Here is a 23,918-nt window from a genome sequence, read left to right on the forward strand (position 1 = left end):
CGCCATGCAAGCTAACGGGAGGACGTCTTCAACACTGGATTAATTAGCTGCATCATGCATGCTTTGAAATTAATCTGGCTTTGGTCCATGTTTTGGAAATCCACATGCACTAGCCTCCCTCGCACACACACCCTGCGTTGCTTACAAGCTAGCCCAGACACTCCGCTACTCCGAGCCGGTACTCTTGTACAGTCGGACAGGCATAAGTCTACACTATGGGTCTGTTTACTCGGACAGGCACTCGATCGTTCATGTGTTCCCACTCACTCGGACGCCTTTTCAGTGACATGCTCGACTTGGCCGTTCTGCACGTTGTCGTCGGTTGGACACATCCACACCAGCTCATTCCTCATGTATCGTTTGCCCGATAGCAACTCTCATCCGGTCGGAGGCTCGGCGGTGGCTTGTGCATTCAGAGCGCATACCCGATATGACACAGGCGTCGAAGCTGGCCATGTCCCGCACATGGCAATGCCTCCCTCTGGTCAGCTGCTAGACGGTGTCACTCGGACGGATTTACACGGCTGTTCACTTGGACGGGAAATTTACACCAACGACATTCATGTCGGTCAACATCCACTCGGACGGTTCGTTGGCACTCGGCGCCCTCACGTCGTCGTCATCCGGATGTCTGCGACTTCATCAACATGTCCAACTCCACCACATCATGCATTGCCACTCGACAGGGCATGTCCTCGTCACTCGGCTGCCCCGCGCGTCGCCACCCTATTGGGAGCATCTTCATCAACTTGCTCACTTGGCTGCCCGGCACACTGTCGTTCGGTTCGGTACATCTTCGACAACATGCTTGACTCGGCCACCCTGCGCGCCGCCAATCGGTTGGGCGTGTCCTCATCAACCTGCCCACTCGGCCACCCGGCGCACCGTCGTTTGGTTGGGTCCATCTTCGACAACATGCTTGACTCGTCCACCTTGCGCGCCACCAATCGGTTGGGCGCGTCTTCATCAACTTGCCCACTCGGCCGCACGGTGCACTGTCACTCGGTTGGGTACATCTTTGACAACATGCTTGACTCGGCCTCCCCGCACATCGCCACTTGGTTGGTCACCTCATCACCATAGTTTTATTTGAGACAGTATTCCAATGAGTTCAGTCGGATCCGTCGCTTAAACAAGTTCGAACGGATCCTTCGCTCTTTCAGACTCTTGCTAGTTAACCAGCAAGCCCCTTGCACTCCCAGCGGGTGTCTATGGGTGTTATTCACACAAATCATTTCATCACACATCAAATTTCCTTGAGAAATTATCTCGTTGGCTTGTGCCATTTTTTACACAAGTTACACGATCACTCGACGGCTCTATGCGCCAACTTCATCGCTGCTCGGACTCGGTCACCGTGCCGGTCCTAGCGCACCACAACACCGACCTTGTCGCTCTGTTGACTTCAAACACATCCAGCCAACCCCTATGTGGAATCCTCTTCATCGTAACAATGATATAGACCTTGTCAGGCATGAGACAGATAAGTCCCTTTTATAATTAAACTTCACACTTCACTCTTTTGCGAGTTTGCCTCTTTCGAGCATCACTCAGAAGCTTCTTCTCATATTTACCCAAGTCTGACTCGATGAATTGCAAATCATCCATTCAAAACTATATTTCTCGTATTCCGACATGTCCTTTATCGAAACCTGTAGTACGCTCGGGGGCTACGCCGCACTCGGGGGCTGCATCTCATTTGGAATGACACTCTCCTGAGTGGTCGAGTACTTCATCACCAGTCAGATCCTTCACTTCAACAAGTGCATTGGATCCGGCACTTTGAAAAGTTTTATAATCACCCAGACGCTCTGCGCGCCATCTTCATCCCTACTCACACTCAGTTGTCACGCCGGTCTTGTTGCGTTGCAACCACACTACACCGACCTCGTCGCTACATTAGCTTCGAAAGCATTTGGCTAACTCCTTCAAAGACCATTTCAGCCACTTGGTTGGACACGCAATCTTTCACTTGGCCACCCCGCGCGTCGTCACTCGGCCACCCCGCGCATCATCAGTTGGCTGGACACATAGTCCTTCACTCGGCCACCTCGCGCATCCTCACTCAACCGCCCTGCGGGGCGCGACTCTGTTGTGCATGTTATCACCAGTCGGCCGTCCCGCACGTCGTCACTATGTTGTACACATCCGTCCCCCTTGGCCACCCCGCGCGTCGTCACTCTGTTGTACACATCCGTGCCCCTTGGTCGCCACTTGGCTGGATATGTAGTCCTACATTCGACCACCTCGCACGTCATCACCACTCAGCGGCCCCGTGCGCCGCCACTCGATTGTGCACATCTTCACCACTCGGCCTCCCCGCATGTTACCACTCAGTTGTGCACGCCTTCATCATTCGACCACATCGCACATCATGACTCGGCCGCCCCGCGCGTCGCCACTCGGTTGGACACGTCTTCACCACTCGGCCGCTCCATGCGTCGCCACTCGGTTGTGCACGTCTTCACCACTCTGCCGCCCCACATGTCTTCACTCGATTATACACATCATCGCCCCTCGGCTACCTCGCGTGTCACCATCAGTTGGACATGTCTTTACCTCTACACCCCAACACGGGAACGACTAAGTTACTCATATGATCAAACCTCATATCACACTTTGTAGCAAGCTTACCTCTTTCGAGCATCACTCGGGGGCTACGTAGCCGTTGGCCGTGCCGCCCTCAGGGGTTACGCCCATTCAATCAACCCATTGATCACATAGGAATATCTTTTTGACCATACATGCTCGTTCCGTCGAAAATATATAAGGGTAGTACTGTCCACTTGGACGATTGCCAAAATCATTACTTGAAGTCATCTTCAGGACTACAAAAGGGTGAAAACGACGCTCCTCTATGGATACACTTGGCCCTTATCCTGGGCTCCAAGGCGTCAGTTTCACAAACTTGGACTCAAAGACGGCATGTACCGGTGTTCCCCGGGGATAATGAATGGCCTCTCTCCGGAGAGTCAGCCCACACACTAGCCTTGCCACTAGGGTTTCATGGCATGTCCATGTCAGACCACTAGTCTTTCTCCTTCGGGAGACATACGAGTGCCACCAAGTTTTTCCTTGCAGTCAACATACCCCGATCAGTAGGGAAGTATGTCCACTCGCAATACCCCTTTCATGCAAAAGGGTGAAAAAGAAGCTCCTCTATGGATACAATGTACTCTTACAAATACCCCTTTCACGCAAAATCTAACGGTCAATATAAGAAGTACTACTGGAACGATTACTCCCTGGAGTGTCCAGCTTTTTTCTACAGTCGGCAGTTTCAAAGCCGAATTCATTTACCGTGCCGAGAATGAAGACTCACCTGCTTGACTGAGTTCCAGGATTAATTTATTCTGTGTCGAGTGCACGAAGATTAGTCCAACTAACTCAGCTCCAGGCTGAGCTTACTTACCATGTCAAGCACCTGAAGATGCATCTGATTGACTCAATTTCAGACTAAAAGATATTTACTATGTCGGCTGCATGGAGGTTTACCAGGAGACATAAACCCTCTGCCCGACTCATCTTGTCCGACAGAGGCTCGGGGACTACACCCAGTGGGTGCACTCAGCATGCCCCCACTGGAAGAGAACTCAGAAAGAAACATTTTGCTCAATGCAAGACCAGCTCCAGATCACCCAAGTGCTACTCGACTTCCGAGTCGAGGAAGGGCAAGCTAGACCAGTACCAGATCCTCAAGTACTACTCGAGCTCCGAGTCAGAGAGGAACAAGTTCTATCAGTACTAGCTAAGAAGATTTTTAGTTCTCTCAGACCCCCGTCGACTGGCCGCAGTCGACGGCGGTCTCGGGGACTACACCCAGTGGGTGCACTCAGCGTGCCCCCACTGGGGTAATCTCCACTCGGTACGGCCTGACCGGGCCGAGTGGCAAACAACAAACAAACAAGTTCTAAGGCTCCCATCGACTACCAAATTTTTTTTGCTATAAGGTGAGTTTAACGCTCCTCCGTGGACCTGTTTTGAGCCTTCTTCTAGGACTCAAAGCGTGAAACTCATAAGTTTGGATCTCGAACCGACTCGTATTGACGTTCCTCCGGGATAAAGAATGGCATCTCTTCGAGACAGCAGTCCATGTGTCAATCTTGTTGGCCAGATTTAATGACACACCCATACGCTGATCATAAGTTAACCTCTTCGGAGAGATGAACGAATGTCACCAAGTTGCTCCTTGCAGGCAGTTACCCTAGATTAGTCTGGAAGTGCAATGCCGGAATACATTGAGATTTTGTTCAAACCTTGGTTCTCTGAAAGCACGATGATGGGTACCGAGTATTTCCGTAATCACTCATGCCAAATTATGTCTTTCACAAACTCGTTCTGCAAAATCGCAATCGATTTGGGGGCTAATGTTGGGGATACACATAACAGGTAGGCCCACGAAGGGTAGAAATATCATGAAGCATGGGGTCCACACAACATGTGAGTCCAGATAAATTTCATACAGACATACTATCCACTCGGATGATCTCCATGTCACTCGGATGACAACAACCACTTAGAGCATAACACTCCACTCGACCAACTCATTCCACTCGGAGCATCTGATCTCACTTAGATATGCGAAGACCAGCAGTCGACAAGGCACTCGAAGCATCATCTTAGTAGCTAGTAGGCTGACTTATGGCATTAACGCCCCCACTTTGTAACATAGGAGGTGAGGGGGTGGCGCACTCTATATAAGCCACCCCCACCACTAGACTAAGGGCCTTTTTCTTCTACATCTCTCTCTCTCTGTCTCTAGTCTTCGGACTTAGCTCGGGCATAGGGATCCGTTCTCCTCTCTCTCACACACATATTGTAATCTCCGGATACATACTCAGATAAAAGAAAGCCTCTCCGGAGCATGATATGTAGGGTTGTTATCTCCACCACGAGAGGCCCGAACTCGCTAAAACTACTGTGTCACCCATTTGCATTTCGATAGATCATGCTCCTTTACCCTATCCCTTATTATTGTCGGAATCGTTCCCACGACACCCCCTCACCTCCCCCTACTGCAGCTCAAACCGCCTCCGCCACAACCACAGCTTCAACCACATCTACATTCTGCTCGGATCCAGTCAGGTAACCCACCGATCTCTATCACGGTCGCGGCCTGATTGCTTAAATGGCGCCTGCGAAGGATCCTTATGCCTCCAAATCCCCACTACCCCTACCTCTATAGCATCGCCGCGCAAGCCCAACCACATATCATGTGGACGTCGAGGAGCTGATGGCGGTCCATGGTGAGATGGCCGTTGTGCGTGTTGACCCCGAGGAACATCTCGCCTCCGCCGCCACCGACATGGTGCAGGCTCTAGCCCACATGAAGTGCCCGAGCGACTACCCCCAGGACTTGACAGGTATGATCTGACCATCTAAATCTTACCAATACCACTTGCAATGGCTATGTTTTGTACGGTTGATGTATTAAGCATGTTTGTGCCTTGTGTTATTTCAGTAATGCACACTATGTGATGTTCAAGTATTAACTTTCAAGCTCAATTTCACCAATACCAGCAAGAAACTTACAATACATGACTCAGGATATCACTAGAGATGTTGCCCATTTACTATTTCTGGTGGATGCTAACCCTATTGTACTTAACATGCATGTCCATGTACTTACGTAGGGTCATAACAGCCAATGTTGTTGTTTGCCGTCGAGGTTAGCTGCGTCCCATGTCTTATAGTATTTCACATCATTTGTGCGTAGTTTAACTTCTACCATTTATTGGTTGCCTGTAGGTACACATGTCAGTGGCATTGATCCACGTTTAGACTCGGAGGAACAACTCACCTCCGCCACCGCTGACTTTGGGCGGGCTCTGGGCAAGATGAAGTGCCCCAACAACTACCTCTCAGGACTTACCAAGTATGTACTCACCAGTTCAATCTTACCAATACCAGTTGCAATTAATGGTTGTGTTTTATACGGTCGATGTATTAAGCATGTTGTAGTAAACATGCCTAACACATTTAAGCTACTTTTCCCTAGCTTTTTATAGACAACTAGGCATTTCTCTGCTCTGGCAGCACCTGCCTTGTGATGTTTAACTCTGCTAATTGCATTTTCATCAGTACCGGTTTCAATGGCTATTAAGCCTGTTGCAATTAACAGCTGAATCCATTTTTAAACAGTTCTATTTCAATGGCTACAAACTTACAAAACATGACTTAGGATGCTGTTAAGCCTGTTGCAATTAACAGTTGTATCCAGTTTTTAATCTGTACCTTTGCTACATGCTACTCTCCGCAATGAAGATATACTAGAGATGCTGCCCATTTGCTATTTTTGGTGGATGCTAACCCTGTTGTACTTAACATGCCTTTCCATGTACTTACGCAGGGCCATAACGAGCGATTTTGTTGTTTGCCATCGAGGTTAGCTGCATCCCATGTCTTATAGTATTTTACATCATTTGTGCAATTGCAGTTTGGCTTCTAACATTTACTTGCTTCTTGTAGGTACACATGTCGGCGGCACTGATCCATGTTTCGACCCGGAGGAAGTGCTCACCTCCACCGCCACTGACTTTGGGCGGGCTCTGGCCAAGATGAAGTGCCCCAGCAACTACCTCTCAGGACTTACCAAGTATGTACTCACCAGTTCAATCTTACCAATACCATTTGCAATTAATGGCTATGTTTTATACGGTTGATGTATTAAGAAAGTTGTAGTAAACATGCCTAACACATTTAAGCTACTTTTCCCTAGCTTTTTATAGACAACTGGGCATTTCTCTGCTCTGGCAGCACCTGCCTTGTGATGTTTAACTCTGCCAATTGCATTTTTATCAGTACCGATTTCAATGGCTATTAAGCCTATTGCAATTAACAGTTGAATCCATTTTTAAAAAGTTGTATTTCAATGGCTACAAACTTACAAACATGACTTAGGATGTTGTTAAGCCTGTTGCAATTAACAGTTGTATCCATTTTTTTAATCTGTCCCTTTGCTACCATGCTACTCTCCGCAATGAAGATATACTAGAGATGCTGCCCATTCGCTATTTTTGGTGGATGCTAACCTTGTTGTACTTAACATGCCTTTCCATGTACTTATGCAATGAAGATATACTAGGATGTTGTTAAGTCTGTTGCAGGTGTATCCATTTTTTAGTCCGTCCCTTTGCTACCATGCTACTCGTTCACAATGAAGATATCACTGTAGATGATGTAGTTTTGTCACCATTTGCTATTTTTGGTGGATGTTAACCATGTTGTAGTTAACATTCAATTTCCATGTATTTACACATGGCTATAATGGGCGATGCTATTGTTTGCCATCGAGGTTAGCTGCATCCCATGTCTTATACACCATTTGTTCCTAAATATAAGTATTTTTAGAGATTCCAATATAGACTACATAAGGAGCAAAATGAGTGAATCTAGATTCTAATCTAAACTATATCTATAATTCTACGTACATCCTTATGTAGTTCATATTGAAATATCTAAAGATACTTCTACGTAGGAATGTAGGTAGTTGTATTTTACATCATTTGTGCAATCTCAGTTTAGCTTCTAACATTTACTGGTTGCTTGTAGGTACATATATTAGCGGTACTGATCCATGCTTTGACCCCTTTTGCATATGGGGCAATGTGATATTCATGAACAAGCATCAAGTGAGGAAACTAAGAAAGATTGTTAGGCAAAAGAAACGGGTGATGGGAATTAAGCTCTTTGTTTACACTTTGTCCAAGACAACAGTGAACTTTAGGATGGTAAGTAATGTGTTGCCTTTTCCCCTTGCCCACAATAAGTTACTCTATTAGACCTCGGTATCTGATATTCTTCTCTTTTTAGTGGTTTGAAGCTATTTACTGATGATTACCTTGCAAACTACATGACCGGAGTGGAGGCAACTAAGGTTAAAGTATATAATTGATGCTACTATGATAATGCTCTAGAAGTCTTCCTGAAGGCGGTGAAGGATGGGCGGGCGATCATCACAAGAGGTTCAACAAAAGTTGTTCGTGCCTATAGCATGTAGGAAGGCACATTATGGGCATTCCGCTTCTTCAACACCATCGGCAGTCAAAATGATTTACACTTGTCTCTTCACCTTCACCGCCTCTAAATATTGTGGTTCATCATAGTTAATTGTTGTCTAATCCTATAATTATTTAACATATTGTACTGGCTATTTTATTTACGAATTCATTGTTGAACCATTGTGCCAAGAATTTGAATTGCATGTTTCATATTTCAAGATTTCCAATTCGAATAATAAATTACAGGGAAAAATAAAAATATACCGGAGCAAACAAAATAATATGCACACGGTTAGAAAGAAAACAGTGTGTGCGATGAAAAAAAGAGAACAGACGGTTCTTTGACGTGAAACGTTTGCGATGCCCGACGGACGCACACCCGATTTCGTCTCATATGCGTGTGCGATTCATGGTAATACTGCAAAGGTTTAAACCAGTGTGCGTGTGTGATAGGCATACCAATCGCACACAGTTATGAAAATGGACATGTTGGTGTTAGTAGAGGAGCCATACACATTTTACATTCTTGAACGTGTGCGATAACGTACCTATCACAAACATATCAGTAGATTAAATGTTGATGTCCACTTTTTTCACACAACTATAGCGGTGTAATCATTTGGGATGTCTCTCCGATCAGAAACGTAACGTCAAGATGTAACGTGTGGGACTGGGGTGGCTTCTCATACGTTTATTCTATGGCGATCATCAGCAGCCGCTCGCCCATCCCCGATGGTTTCTGGGTCGCCCTATCGCCCACACTCACTTGGCGATGGTTCCAAATGTCGTCATGGAAAGGGGTTAAAAACCGTTTGTATAGCACCTTACGGCACTGGTGTAGAGATCTACTATACAAAGTGCTTTTAACCCCTTTCCGCGACGGTGTTTGGAACCATTGCCAAGTGAGTGTGGGTGATAGGGGGGTCCTTCCCACACGACCCAAAAAACATCGGGGATAGGCCCTCCTGGCACACAAACTGGGGCAAAATAAGCTCGTGTGCGATCTGGCGAGGCATTAAAGCTCAATCGTTTTCATTCATATGTACATCCCACACGGCGAATCCTAGAAAAACATTTCCGTTCGTATGTGTATCACACACAGTTTTTTGTGTGGAAAAGTTTGTTCAAGGTGGCCTAACGCAAACAGTTCTCTGCTGGAAGCCGTGTGTGATTATTAGTTGATTGAACACGCCTACTTTCTAGAAACCGTGTGGGTTGCTTGAGTTCATCGCCCACGGTGCTGTCTGAGTAACCGTCTGCAATAGAAAACCCCAATAAGTAGGGTAATTAGCCCATTATTGATAATCCATATACTAATCATATTGATATTTCTTATAAAACACAACGGATATTTCATATCCATATAAGGGTAACCAAGATTTCATAATCAAATTACATCAGATAGCTTTAGCACTCAGTTGCGCCATTACACAACAGCATCAAGTTTCACATGCAACATCGAAACCCTTTGGAAAGTAGCATCATACACGATAAATAGATAGATGAATCTCATCTGGGAAACTGCAGAAGCAGAAGGCAAATATTGAGCCTCCAGTGATGTTGAATGTCCTTGCAACTTTAGGCTAGTAGCCATGGATAATTGACCACCCAACCTTCGTCCTCTTCAGGAAGACTTCAATATTGTATCGTGGGTGTTGAATGAATACCTTCCTCGCCTCTTGACCATGCAGGTGGTTTGAGAGGTAATCATCGGTGAATTGCTTTGAAAAGTACTGAAAATAAATATATGCACAAATCGCTGTTATAAATTTTGAAATGGCGCAAGGGTAAAAACAAGGTAAAAGAGTTAGTACCATCCTATAATTGACCGATGTCTTCTTCATTGTGCAAACAAAGATCTTGCTGTTATTCATCGCAAGTTTCTTCATCCTAACTTATGAGTTTCTTGACTTGACTGATATTCATAGACATCTCATTTCCCCATATGCAAAATGGGTCAAACAGTGGGTCTAAGCCTCTAACAGCAGGACCTACATGTGCAAGACCAAATTGTGAGAAACCTAAATATTAGAATGATTCCTACAACTGCACAATAATGTGCTATTAGTGAAAGGACCATGCATGAGCAAACCTCGATGGTAAACCACAATGTCTCGCATTGTTTCCCTGCGACACGCATAAGGAAGATCTTGATTAGGTTAACTAAGAGTTGCCATACTATCAGTAGAATATGTATTGAGTACAGTCAAATTCGATTTATTTCACATGCATAACAATACAAAATTGTACCCACAACAAATGAAAATCAATTTGCAGAATTGAACCAAACAGTTAAATGGACAGCAGACCAAATGAACCAAAATAGTTAACTGAGCACGACATTGTAGAATAGAAACATGTACTAGAAGATAAGATAGTTAACAAAACAAAGAATGCTTGAGAACAGTACTAAGAAATGTGGCAATTGTTGGACCAAACTATTAACTAAACATTACATTTCAGAGGACCAACTGTCAACTAAACATTACATTTCAGAGGACCAAACTATTAATCGAACATCATATTGCATATTAACATTACAGAGGACAAATCACTAGAAGGCACTGGCAGTGGCCTGGAGAAAACAGCACAAACTATATTTTAAAGTAGACAACCGCGTAGCGGTGTCGGCGATGGCCTCAAAGGCGAGGTGCTCCTCCAAGATCTGGTGGTTGGCAAGCATGGTAGCCATAGTGACCTCGTGCGCACGTGCGACCGCGATTTGCTTATCCACTGCCAGATGCTACTGAGCTCCACGTTATACTGCGTGCAAAATGGCTGTTGGCGGCGCTTAATTGGAGGAGGGGGCAATGATTTCGATGGAAGGTGTCGCGCCGTTGGGGGCATGTGGGACGGGGATGGGTCGGCGGCGAGGAGGATGGTGTGGGTGGGGTGTGGATTACCTGACCATATCAACGAGGCCGCGCAGCAAGAAGAAGGGTCGGCGGCGAGGAGGCCGCGTAGCAATAAGAAGGGTCGCCGGCGAGGAGGCAGCGCTGCAAGAAGAAGGGTCGCCGGCAAGGAGGCGACACTGCAAGAAGAAGGGTAGCCGGCGAGGAGGCAGCACTGCAATAAGAAGGGTTGCCGGCGAGGAGGCTGAGCTGCCAGTAAGCAGCAGTGGAGGTTTGAACTTGGAAAGCAAGGAGGAACAGTGGAAATGTGGCTTTTGGTGGGACGGAGGGGGCGGGGAGATAGATATTTCTGCGGTGGCAGAAAAATTTCGCTCGGTGCCGCGAGAAACTAGCATGCAAGTGTGATTCAAGCCGGGGCGATGGACTATAGACGACGAAGGTTCCTGCATAAGCCGGACAAGACGGTGCGCCAAGATATTTTATATTGCATCCCACACGATTCTTTCTAGTAAACTGTTTGTGGTATACCTGATTTTTTCATTATGTTTTGAAAGAAAAAATGGTGTTATGGATGGAAAGGATGGTGTTTGAATTACTAGAACATTTATGTACAGTGAACATGCAACTACATGAGTGTCGTGTTTAAATTTAGAATTATTCCGGGTTCGTTTGGCATGTTTATGCATTAATTGAGTTTCTAGGCATTTAATGTGCATATTTCAAATTTGAACTACAAGCACATGCTCCAGTGCACCAAAGTTTTTTGAAAAATCACATGTGTGTCTTTGGGTGAATTTATAGGTCCCGTGCAAGAAATGGGAATGAAATTCAAACATCTAGGCATTGTGGCTCGGCCAGGAACATTGAGAAACTTGGTTTTTAAATTTTTGGAAATTCAAAACTCGCCTGAAAATCATGAAACTTGGCATGGTGTCATTTCATGGCACCAGCTTCTCTCGAGAAGACTCGTGGTCCCCGAGGGGGGGTGTCACCTTTGTGTGCGAAACGATATACACTGCCTCCCCCACCCCTTGATTTTTTTACAGAGGCGACATAGAACTATATGAGTGTTGTGTTAAAATTTGGAATTATTCTAGGTTCATTTGGACTTTCTTATACATTAATTGAATTTTTGGTCATTTAATGTGCACAATTCAAATTTGAACTACAAGTACATGCTCCAGTGCACCAAAGTTGGTTGAAAAATTACATGTGTGTCCTTGGGTGAATATTTAGGCCCCATGCAAGAAATGGGAATGAAATTCAAACATCTGGGTGTCGTGGCTCGGCCAAAAAGATTGAGAAACTTGGTTTTTTAATTCATGTAAATCCAAAACACGCCTGATATCATGAAACTTGGCATGGTGTCATGGCATGGCACCAACATGTTGTGGTGAATTTTTTGGCTGAATTGGGACAAGCTTTGGTATAAGCTTCTTGCAAACCAGAGCTTCTCTCAAGAAGGCTGGTGGTTCACAAAGGGAATGTGTCACCTCTGTGTGCAGAACGACATATGTACACTGCCTTCTCCCGCCTTCATTTTTTACACAGGCAGATTAGACGAAATAGAAGTATCATGCTAAATTTTGGAATTATTCCGGGTTCGTTTGGCCTTTTTTATACATTAATTGAATTTTTGGGCATTTAATGTGCATAATTAAAATTTGAACTACAAGCACATGCTCTAGTGCACCACAGTTTGTTGAAAAATCACATGTGTGTCTTTGGGTGAATTTCTAGGTCCCATGCAAGAAATGGGAATGAAATTCAAACATATAGGCTTCGTGGCTTGGCCGAAAAGATTGAGAAACTTGGTTTTTTAATTCATGTTAATCCAAAACACGCTTGAAAAGCATGAAACTTGGCATGGTGTCATGACATGGCACCAACATGTTGCGCTAAATTTTCTGGCCGAATTAGACAATCTTTGGTATAAGCTTCTTGCAAACCGGAGCTTCTCTCAAGAAGGCTCGTGGTTTCGAGAGGGAACGTGTCACCTCCGTGTGCGAAATGACATACATTGCCTTCTCCCGCCATATTTTTTTTACACGGGTAGATTAAACCAAATAGAAGTATCTGAAGGAAATATGCCCTAGAGGCAATAATAAAGTTGTTATTTTGTATTTCCTTATATCATGATAAATGTTTATTATTCATGCTATAATTGTATTAATCGGAAACTTGATACATGTGTGGATACATAGACAAAACACCGTGTCACTACTAGGAAATAGCTTATAGGTAGACGCTTACTAGTAGCGCGTTATATTGACCCACACTACTGCTAATCACTAGTAGCGCCCTATATTGACCCCTCGCTACTAGTAAATATTACTGGTAGTGCATGATGAAAAAACACGCTATTAGTATATATCTCCCGCGGACATAGTAGTAGCGCGGGTTGTAAAACACACGCTGCTACTAAGTGAATAGCTATAGGGCAAGTAAAACGCCCGTGCTACTACTACTGCACCACCCACCCCACCAAACTCTCTCTACCGAATCCCTCGAAAAAAACTCTCCTCCTTCTCATGACCCTCACCCCACCCCACGGTCAAGCTCCTCTCCGCCAGACCGCCACGATCCCCTTGTCGCCATCACCACCCACGCCGGCCGGTTCCGGCGAGCTCCGACCACGCGCAACACACCCCCAAGCTCCCAAGCTCTGCCCCTCCCTCCCCTCCATCCAGATCCGTGCCTCAAGGCCTGCATCTTTTCCCATGGCTAGGGTTTCGGGCGCTTCCGGTGTTCTTGCCGGAATCCACCACAATCAGCGATCGCGAGGCCGGAGCTTGCAGGATCCGTCACCGGCATTGCCGAGGTAGGCCCTTCCCATCCTTCCTTAATCGGGTCCACCCTCATGGGCCCCTCCTCTGCCAATGCGCCCACCGACGAGGAGCACTGGATGGGCACCACCATTGTCGGCGTCTGCTATGACGGCGGTGGCGGCCTCGCCGCCGACTCTAGGACCAGCACCGGTATGCCCACCCCACCCCACCCTGATGTCTACTACACAACCTTCTTATTGTAGACGTTGTTGGGCCTCCAAGTGTAGAGGTTTGTAGGACAACAGCAAATTTTCCTCAAGTGGATGACCTAAGGTTTATCAATCCGTGGAAAGTGTAGGATGAAGATTGTCTCTCTCAAACAACCCTGCAACCAAATAGCAAAGAGTCTCTTGTGTCCCCAACACACCCAATACAATGGTAAATTGTATAGGTGCACTAGTTCGGCGAAGAGATGGTGATACAAGTGCAATACGTATGGTAGATATAGGTTTTCATAATCTGAAAAAAATAAAAACAGCAAGGTAACTAATGATAAAAGTGAGCACAAACGGTATTGCAATGAAAAAGTGAGTCTCGGGCGCGTAGGGCGCGCCCCCCAACCTCGTGGACGGCCCGGGACTCTTCTGGCCCAACTCTTTTACTTCGGGGGCTTCTTTTGGTCCATAAAAAGTCATCAAAAATTGGCACGTCAATTGGACTCCGTTTGGTATTCCTTTTCTGTAAAACTCAAAAACAAGGAAAAAACAGAAACTGGCACTGGGCTCTAGGTTAATAGGTTAGTCCCAAAAATCATATGAAATAGCATATAAGTGCATATAAAACATCCTAGATGGATAATATAATAGCATGGAACAATCAAAAATTATAGATACTTTGGAGACATATCAAGCATCCCCAAGCTTAATTCTTGCTCGTCCTTGAGTAGGTAAATGATAAAAATAGAATTTTTGATGTGGAATGTACCTAACATATTCGTCAATGTAATTCTCTTTATTGTGGAAATAATATTCAGATCCATTAGATTCAAGACAAAAGTTTTATTGACATAAAAATAATAATACTTCAAGCATACTAACCAAGCAATTATGTCTTCTCAAAATAACATGGCCAAAGAAAGTTATCCCTACAAAATCATATAGTTTGGCCATGCTTAATTTTCGTCACACATAATGCTCTCATCATGTACAACCCCGATGACAAGCCAAGCAATTGTTTCATACTTTAGTATTCTCAAACTTTTTCAACTTTCACGCAATATATGAGCGCGAGCCATGGACATAGCACTATGGGTGGAATAGAATATGATGATGGAGGTTGTGTGGGGAAGACAAAAAAAGAGAAAGTCTCACATTGACGTGGCTAATCAACAGGCTATGGAGATGCCCATCAATTGATGTCAATGCAAGGAGTAGGGATTGCCATGCAACAGATGCACTAGAGCTATAAATGTATGAAATCTCATCAAAAGAAACTATGTGGGTGTGCATCCAACTCGCTTGCTCACGAAAACCTAGGGCATTTTGAGGAAGCCCATCATTGGAATATACAAGCCAAGTTCTATAATGAAAAATTCCCACTAGTATATGAAAGTGAAAAAAATAGGAGACTCTCTATTATGAAGATCATGGGGATACTTTGAAGCACAAGTGTGGAAAAAGGATAGTAACATTGCCCTTCTCTCTTTTTCTCTCATTTTTTATTTGGGCCTTTTTCTCTCTTTTTTTCTTTTTTTCATCCGCAATCTCATCCCGACTTGTGGGGGAATCATAGTCTCCATCATCCTTTCCTCACATGGGAAAATGCTCTAATAATAAAAACAACACACTTCCTATGCATAGGGATTTTGTGAGGAAACAATTTATGGGAACAAGAATCAACTTGCATAGGAAGGTAAAACAATCATAACTTCAAGATTTTCAACACATAGAGAGGAAACTTGATATTATTACAACTCCTACAAGCATATATTCCTCTTTCATAATAATTTTCAATAGCATCATGAATGAATTCAACAATATAACCATCACATAAAGCATTATTTTCATGATGCACAAGCATAGAAATTTTATTACTCTCCACATAAGCAAATTTCTTCTCATTCGGAATAGTGGGAGTATCATAAGAAACTCGAATACTATAAATTATTTCCACATTAAAAGAGTAATGTTCGGAAAAAGGGTAATCATAATCATGACAAGCTTTGTAAATATAATCATCACTACTTTTTATAACATAAATATCATCACAATAATCATCATAAGTAGCAACTTTGTTCTCATCATAATCAATTGAAACCTCTTCCAAGATAGTGGAATCATTACTAAATAAAGTCATGACCTCTCCAAATACACTTTCATAATTATCACAATAAGATTCAACACCCTCCACAATAGTGGGATCAGTACTTCCTAAAGTTGACACTCTTCAAAACCCACTTTCATCAGTATAATCATCATAAATAGGAGGCATGCTATCATCATAATAAATTTGCTCATCAAAACTTGGGAGATTAAAAATATCATCTTCATTAAACATAGCATCCCCAAGCTTGGGACAAACATTAATTGCAGCAAATAAATTCTCAAACATGTCATTCTCATCAAACATAGCATCCCCAAGCTTGGGCCAGAAAAGAGCTTAATGTCTACTACACAACCTTCTTCTTGTAGATGTTGTTGGGCTTCCAAGTGTAGAGGTTTGTAGGACAATAGCAAATTTCCCTCAAGTGGATGACCTAAGGTTTATCAACCCGTGGGAGGTGTAGGATGAAGATGGTCTCTCTCAAACAACCCTGCAACCAAATAGCAAAGAGTCTCTTGTGTCCCCAACACACCCAATACAATGGTAAATTGTATAGGTGCACTAGTTCGGCGAAGAGATGGTGATACAAGTGCAATACGTATGGTAGATATAGGTTTTCGTAATCTGAAAAAAATAAAAACAGCAAGGTAACTAATGATAAAAGTGAGCACAAACGGTATTGCAATGAAAAAGTGAGTCTCGGCCGGGTAGGGCGCGCCCCCCAACCTCGTGGACGGCCCGGGACTCTTCTGGCCCAACTCTTTTACTTCGGGGGCTTCTTTTGGTCCATAAAAAGTCATCAAAAATTGGCATGTCAATTGGACTCCATTTGGTATTCCTTTTCTGTAAAACTCAAAAACAAGGAAAAAAACAGAAACTGGCACTGGGCTCTAGGTTAATAGGTTAGTCCCAAAAATCATATGAAATAGCATATAAGTGCATATAAAACATCCTAAATGGATAATATAATAGCATAGAACAATCAAAAATTATAGATACTTTGGAGACGTATCAAGCATCCCCAAGCTTAATTCTTGCTCGTCCTTGAGTAGGTAAATGATAAAAATAGAATTTTTGATGTGGAATGTACCTAACATATTCGTCAATGTAATTCTCTTTATTGTGGAAATAATATTCAGATCCATTAGATTCAAGACAAAAGTTTTATTGACATAAAAATAATAATACTTCAAGCATACTAACCAAGCAATTATGTCTTCTCAAAATAACATGGCCAAAGAAAGTTATCCCTACAAAATCATATAGTTTGGCCATGCTTAATTTTCGTCACACATAATGCTCTCATCATGTACAACCCCGATGACAAGCCAAGCAATTGTTTCATACTTTAGTATTCTCAAACTTTTTCAACTTTCACGCAATATATGAGCGCGAGCCATGGACATAGCACTATGGGTGGAATAGAATATGATGATGGAGGTTGTGTGGGGAAGACAAAAAAAGAGAAAGTCTCACATTGACGCGGCTAATCAACAGGCTATGGAGATGTCCATCAATTGATGTCAATGCAAGGAGTAGGGATTGCCATGCAACGGATGCACTAGAGCTATAAATGTATGAAATCTCATCAAAAGAAACTATGTGGGTGTGCATCCAACTCGCTTGCTCACGAAAACCTAGGGCATTTTGAGGAAGCCCATCATTGGAATATACAAGCCAAGTTCTATAATGAAAAATTCCCACTAGTATATGAAAGTGAAAAAAATAGGAGACTCTCTATTATGAAGATCATGGGGATACTTTGAAGCACAAGTGTGGAAAAAGGATAGTAACATTGCCCTTCTCTCTTTTTCTCTCAGTTTTTTATTTGGGCCTTTTTCTCTCTTTTTTTCTTTTTTTCATCCGCAATCTCATCCCGACTTGTGGGGGAATCATAGTCTCCATCATCCTTTCCTCACATGGGACAATGCTCTAATAATAAAAACAACACACTTCCTATGCATAGGGATTTTGTGAGGAAACAATTTATGGGAACAAGAATCAACTTGCAAAGGAAGGTAAAACAATCATAACTTCAAGATTTTCAACACATAGAGAGGAAACTTGATATTATTACAACTCCTACAAGCATATATTCCTCTTTCATAATAATTTTCAATAGCATCATGAATGAATTCAACAATATAACCATCACATAAAGCATTATTTTCATGATGCACAAGCATAGAAATTTTACTACTCTCCACATAAGCAAATTTCTTCTCATTCGGAATAGTGGGAGTATCATAAGAAACTCGAATACTATAAATTATTTCCACATTAAAATAGTAATGTTCGGAAAAAGGGTAATCATAATCATGACAAGCTTTGTAAATATAATCATCACTACTTTTTATAACATAAGTATCATCACAATAATCATCATAAGTAGCAACTTTGTTCTCATCATAATCAATTGAAACCTCTTCCAAGATAGTGGAATCATTACTAAATAAAGTCATGACCTCTCCAAATCCACTTTCATAATTATCACGATAAGATTCAACACCCTCCAAAATAGTGGGATCAGTACTTCCTAAAGTTGACACTCTTCAAAACCCACTTTCATCAGTATAATCATCATAAATAGGAGGCATGCTATCATCATAATAAATTTGCTCATCAAAACTTGGGAGATTAAAAATATCATCTTCATTAAACATAGCATCCCCAAGCTTGGGACAAACATTAATTGCAGCAAATAAATTCTCAAACATGTCATTCTCATCAAACATAGCATCCCCAAGCTTGGGCCAGAAAAGAGCTTAATGTCTACTACACAACCTTCTTCTTGTAGACGTTGTTGGGCTTCCAAGTGTAGAGGTTTGTAGGACAATAGAAAATTTCCCTCAAGTGGATGACCTAAGGTTTATCAACCCGTGGGAGGTGTAGGATGAAGATGGTCTCTCTCAAACAACCCTGCAACCAAATAGCAAAGAGTCTCTTGTGTCCCCAACACACCCAATACAATGGTAAATTGTATAGGTGCACTAGTTCGGTGGAGAGATGGTGATACAAGTGCAATACGTATGGTAGATATAGGTTTTCGTAATCTGAAAAAAATAAAAACAGCAAGGTAACTAATGATAAAAGTGAGCACAAACGGTATTGCAATGAAAAAGTGAGTCTCGGCCGGGTAGGGCGCGCCCCCCAACCTCGTGGACGGCCCAGGACTCTTCTGGCCCAACTCTTTTACTTCGGGGGCTTCTTTTGGTCCATAAAAAGTCACCAAAAATTGGCACGTCAATTGGACTCCGTTTGGTATTCCTTTTCTGTAAAACTCAAAAACAAGGAAAAAACAGAAACTGGCACTGGGCTCTAGGTTAATAGGTTAGTCCCAAAAATCATATGAAATAGCATATAAGTGCATATAAAACATCCTAGATGGATAATATAATAGCATGGAACAATCAAAAATTATAGATACTTTGGAGACGTATCAAGCATCCCCAAGCTTAATTCTTGCTCGTCCTTGAGTAGGTAAATGATAAAAATAGAATTTTTGATGTGGAATGTACCTAACATATTTGTGAATGTAATTCTCTTTATTGTGGAAATAATATTCAGATCCATTATATTCAAGACAAAAGTTTTATTGACATAAAAATAATAATACTTCAAGCATACTAACCAAGCAATTATGTCTTCTCAAAATAACATGGCCAAAGAAAGTTATCCCTACAAAATCATATAGTTTGGCCATGCTTAATTTTCGTCACACATAATGCTCTCATCATGTACAACCCCGATGACAAGCCAAGCAATTGTTTCATACTTTAGTATTCTCAAACTTTTTCAACTTTCACGCAATATATGAGCGCGAGCCATGGACATAGCACTATGGGTGGAATAGAATATGATGATGGAGGTTGTGTGGGGAAGACAAAAAAAGAGAAAGTCTCACATTGACGTGGCTAATCAACAGGCTATGGAGATGCCCATCAATTGATGTCAATGCAAGGAGTAGGGATTGCCATGCAACAGATGCACTAGAGCTATAAATGTATGAAATCTCATCAAAAGAAACTATGTGGGTGTGCATCCAACTCGCTTGCTCACGAAAACCTAGGGCATTTTGAGGAAGCCCATCATTGGAATATACAAGCCAAGTTCTATAATGAAAAATTCCCACTAGTATATGAAAGTGAAAAAAATAGGAGACTCTCTATTATGAAGATCATGGGGATACTTTGAAGCACAAGTGTGGAAAAAGGATAGTAACATTGCCCTTCTCTCTTTTTCTCTCATTTTTTTATTTGGGCCTTTTTCTCTCTTTTTTTCTTTTTTTCATCCGCAATCTCATCCCGACTTGTGGGGGAATCATAGTCTCCATCATCCTTTCCTCACATGGGACAATGCTCTAATAATAAAAACAACACACTTCCTATGCATAGGGATTTTGTGAGGAAACAATTTATGGGAACAAGAATCAACTTGCATAGGAAGGTAAAACAATCATAACTTCAAGATTTTCAACACATAGAGAGGAAACTTGATATGATTACAACTCCTACAAGCATATATTCCTCTTTCATAATAATTTTCAATAGCATCATGAATGAATTCAACAATATAACCATCACATAAAGCATTATTTTCATGATGCACAAGCATAGAAATTTTATTACTCTCCACATAAGCAAATTTCTTCTCATTCGGAATAGTGGGAGTGTCATAAGAAACTCGAATACTATAAATTATTTCCACATTAAAAGAGTAATGTTCGGAAAAAGGGTAATCATAATCATGACAAGCTTTGTAAATATAATCATCACTACTTTTTATAACATAAGTATCATCACAATAATCATCATAAGTAGCAACTTTGTTCTCATCATAATCAATTGAAACCTCTTCCAAGATAGTGGAATCATTACTAAATAAAGTCATGACCTCTCCAAATCCACTTTCATAATTATCACAATAAGATTCAACACCCTCCACAATAGTGGGATCAGTACTTCCTAAAGTTGACACTCTTCCAAACCCACTTTCATCAATATAATCATCATAAATAGGAGGCATGCTATCATCATAATAAATTTGCTCATCAAAACTTGGGAGATTAAAAATATCATCTTCATTAAACATAGCATCCCCAAGCTTGGGACAAACATTAATTGCAGCAAATAAATTCTCAAACATGTCATTCTCATCAAACATAGCATCCCCAAGCTTGGGCCAGAAAAGAGCTTAATGTCTACTACACAACCTTCTTCTTGTAGATGTTGTTGGGCTTCCAAGTGTAGAGGTTTGTAGGACAATAGCAAATTTCCCTCAAGTGGATGACCTAAGGTTTATCAACCCGTGGGAGGTGTAGGATGAAGATGGTCTCTCTCAAACAACCCTGCAACCAAATAGCAAAGAGTATCTTGTGTCCCCAACACACCCAATACAATGGTAAATTGTATAGGTGCACTAGTTCGGAGAAGAGATGGTGATACAAGTGCAATATGGATGGTAGATATAGGTTTTTGTAATCTGAAAATATATAAACAGCAAGGTAACTAATGATAAAAGTGAGCACAAATGGTATTGCAATGCGTTGAAACAAGGCCTAGGGTTCATACTTTCACTAGTGCAAGTTCTCTCAACAATAATAACATAAGTGGATCATATAACTATCCCTCAACATGAAATAAAGATTCAATCCAAAGTCACTAATATCGGAGAACAAATGAAGAGATTATTGTAGGGTACGAAACCACCTCAAAGTTATTCTTTCTTATCGATCTATTCAAGAGTCCGTAGTAAAATAACACGAAGCTATTCTTTCCGTTCGATCTGCCCTAGAGTTCGTACTAGAATAACACCTTAAGACACAAATCAACCAAAACCCTAATGTCACCTAGATACTCCAATGTCATCTCAAGTATCCGTGGGTATGATTATACGATATGCATCACACAATCTCAAATTCATCTATTCAACCAACACAAAGAACTTCAAAGAGTGCCCCAAAGTTTCTACCGGAGAGTCAAGATGAAAACGTATGCCAACCCCTATGCATAAGTTCACGAGGTCACGGAACTCGCAAGTTGATCACCAAAACATACATCAAGTGGATCACGTGAATATCCCATTGTCACCACAGATAAGCACATGCAATACATACATTAAGTGTTCTCAAATCCTTAAGGACTCAATCCGATAAGATAACTTCAATGGGAAAACTCAATCCATTACAAGAGAGTAGAGGGAAAGAAACATCATAAGATCCAACTATAATGGCAAAGCTTGCGATACATCAAGATCGTGCCAAATCAAGAACACGAGAGAGAGAGAGAGAGATCAAACACATAGCTACTAGTACATACCCTCAGCCCCAAGGGTGAACTACTCCCTCCTTGTCATGGAGAGCGCCGGGATGATGAAGATGGCCACCGGTGAGGGATCCCCCCTCTGGTAGGGTGCCAGAATGGGTCTAGATTGGTTTTCAGTGGCTACAAAGGCTTGCGGTGGCGGAACTCCCGATCTAGGTTATTTTCGGGAAGTTTCTGTATTTATAGGAATTTTTGGCGTCGGGAACAAGTCAGGGGGGTCCCCGAGTCGTCCACGAGATAGGGCGGCGCGCCCGGGGGGTAGGGCGTGCCCCCCACCCTCGTGGACGGCCCGAGACTCTTCTGGCCCAACTCTTTTACTCCGGGGGATTCTTTTGGTCCATAAAGAATCATAAAAAATTGGCATGTCAATTGGACTCCGTTTGGTATTCCTTTTTTGTAAAACTCAGAAACAAGGAAAAAACATAAACTGGCACTAGGCTCTAGGTTAATAGGTTAGTCCCAAAAATCATATAAAATAGCATATAAATGCATATAAAACATCCTAGATGGATAATATAATAGAATGGAACAATAAAAAATTGTAGATACGTTGGAGACGTATCACACCCCACCCCGATCCCTTGACGTGTGGTTCGTTTCCCCGTCGATGTGTCGCCAAGGCTTTGGATCGGGTATAGATGTGCCTGCGTGTAGATTGGGTGTCCCTGCTGCTGCTTGCTGTGTTACATGGGACCCCTCTCCTAAATCAGTATCCTATTTTTGGCATTCTAGCTGCGAGATCAGGGGAATCGTTCATGTTTGCAGCCGACCTGAGTAATCTAACACTTCTGTTAGAGTGCAGATGTGCCTTTTAGGTTTAGGAGCACCGCCGTCTAGCTCAGCAGGCGAGAGCTCCAAGTGTTGTTATGTCTGAAATTTCGTGAACAGCCATGTTTTGTTGCCATAGTTATTACTAGCCATGCTTGGCGGTATGACACACATTGTGGCTGATGGATTTTGGTTTTCCATGTGGTGTAAAAAGAAATAGGTATTAGTTCTTTTCCCTGTTTAATTGATAACTACTTGGATCATGGTGGGTGGTGTTGAACGTGTATGAGTGTTTGATTTACTTATTCCTCTCACAGATGAGGAGAGTAGAAAGTAGCAGTTGGTATTGCTTCTAGTGTACACTACAAAAAAAGACACATCCATGACATTTTGGGCCGAACGAAATTTTTTCTGTCATACATATGACACTTCTATGATGATAATTGTGACAAAACCCGGTATCATCATAGATCTGGTGGGCTCCTACTTCTATGACAAAAAATCATGACAGAAAATGGGCTTTTCGTCCAGGGCGGGCCGGAGACGCAACTGCATGACATTCTTTGGGCCGTCCATGACGGAAAAAACCGTGGTAGAAGCGAGGGCGAGGAAAATTTCGGGGAGTTCCCAGTTACAGTGGGAGGTCGGGGGCCGAGCGATGCGCGCTTCTCTCGTACACGTACGTGCGTGTGTGCGAGGCGTTGGCTCTAACTGAACCGAGCGAGGCGTTGGGCTCTAACTGAACCCGAGCGATTGCACTGCAGGGTACGCGTTACTGAACCTGAGCGATCGATCGATGGCTGTTAACTGAACCCGATCGAGCGATTCCTTCGCTACTGCTGCTAATTGAAGATGATCGATGCTACCTCTGGATGAACAGTGAGC

The sequence above is a fragment of the Triticum dicoccoides genome, chromosome 6A, assembly GCF_002162155.2.
Source record: "Triticum dicoccoides isolate Atlit2015 ecotype Zavitan chromosome 6A, WEW_v2.0, whole genome shotgun sequence".
Lineage (NCBI taxonomy): Eukaryota > Viridiplantae > Streptophyta > Magnoliopsida > Poales > Poaceae > Triticum > Triticum dicoccoides.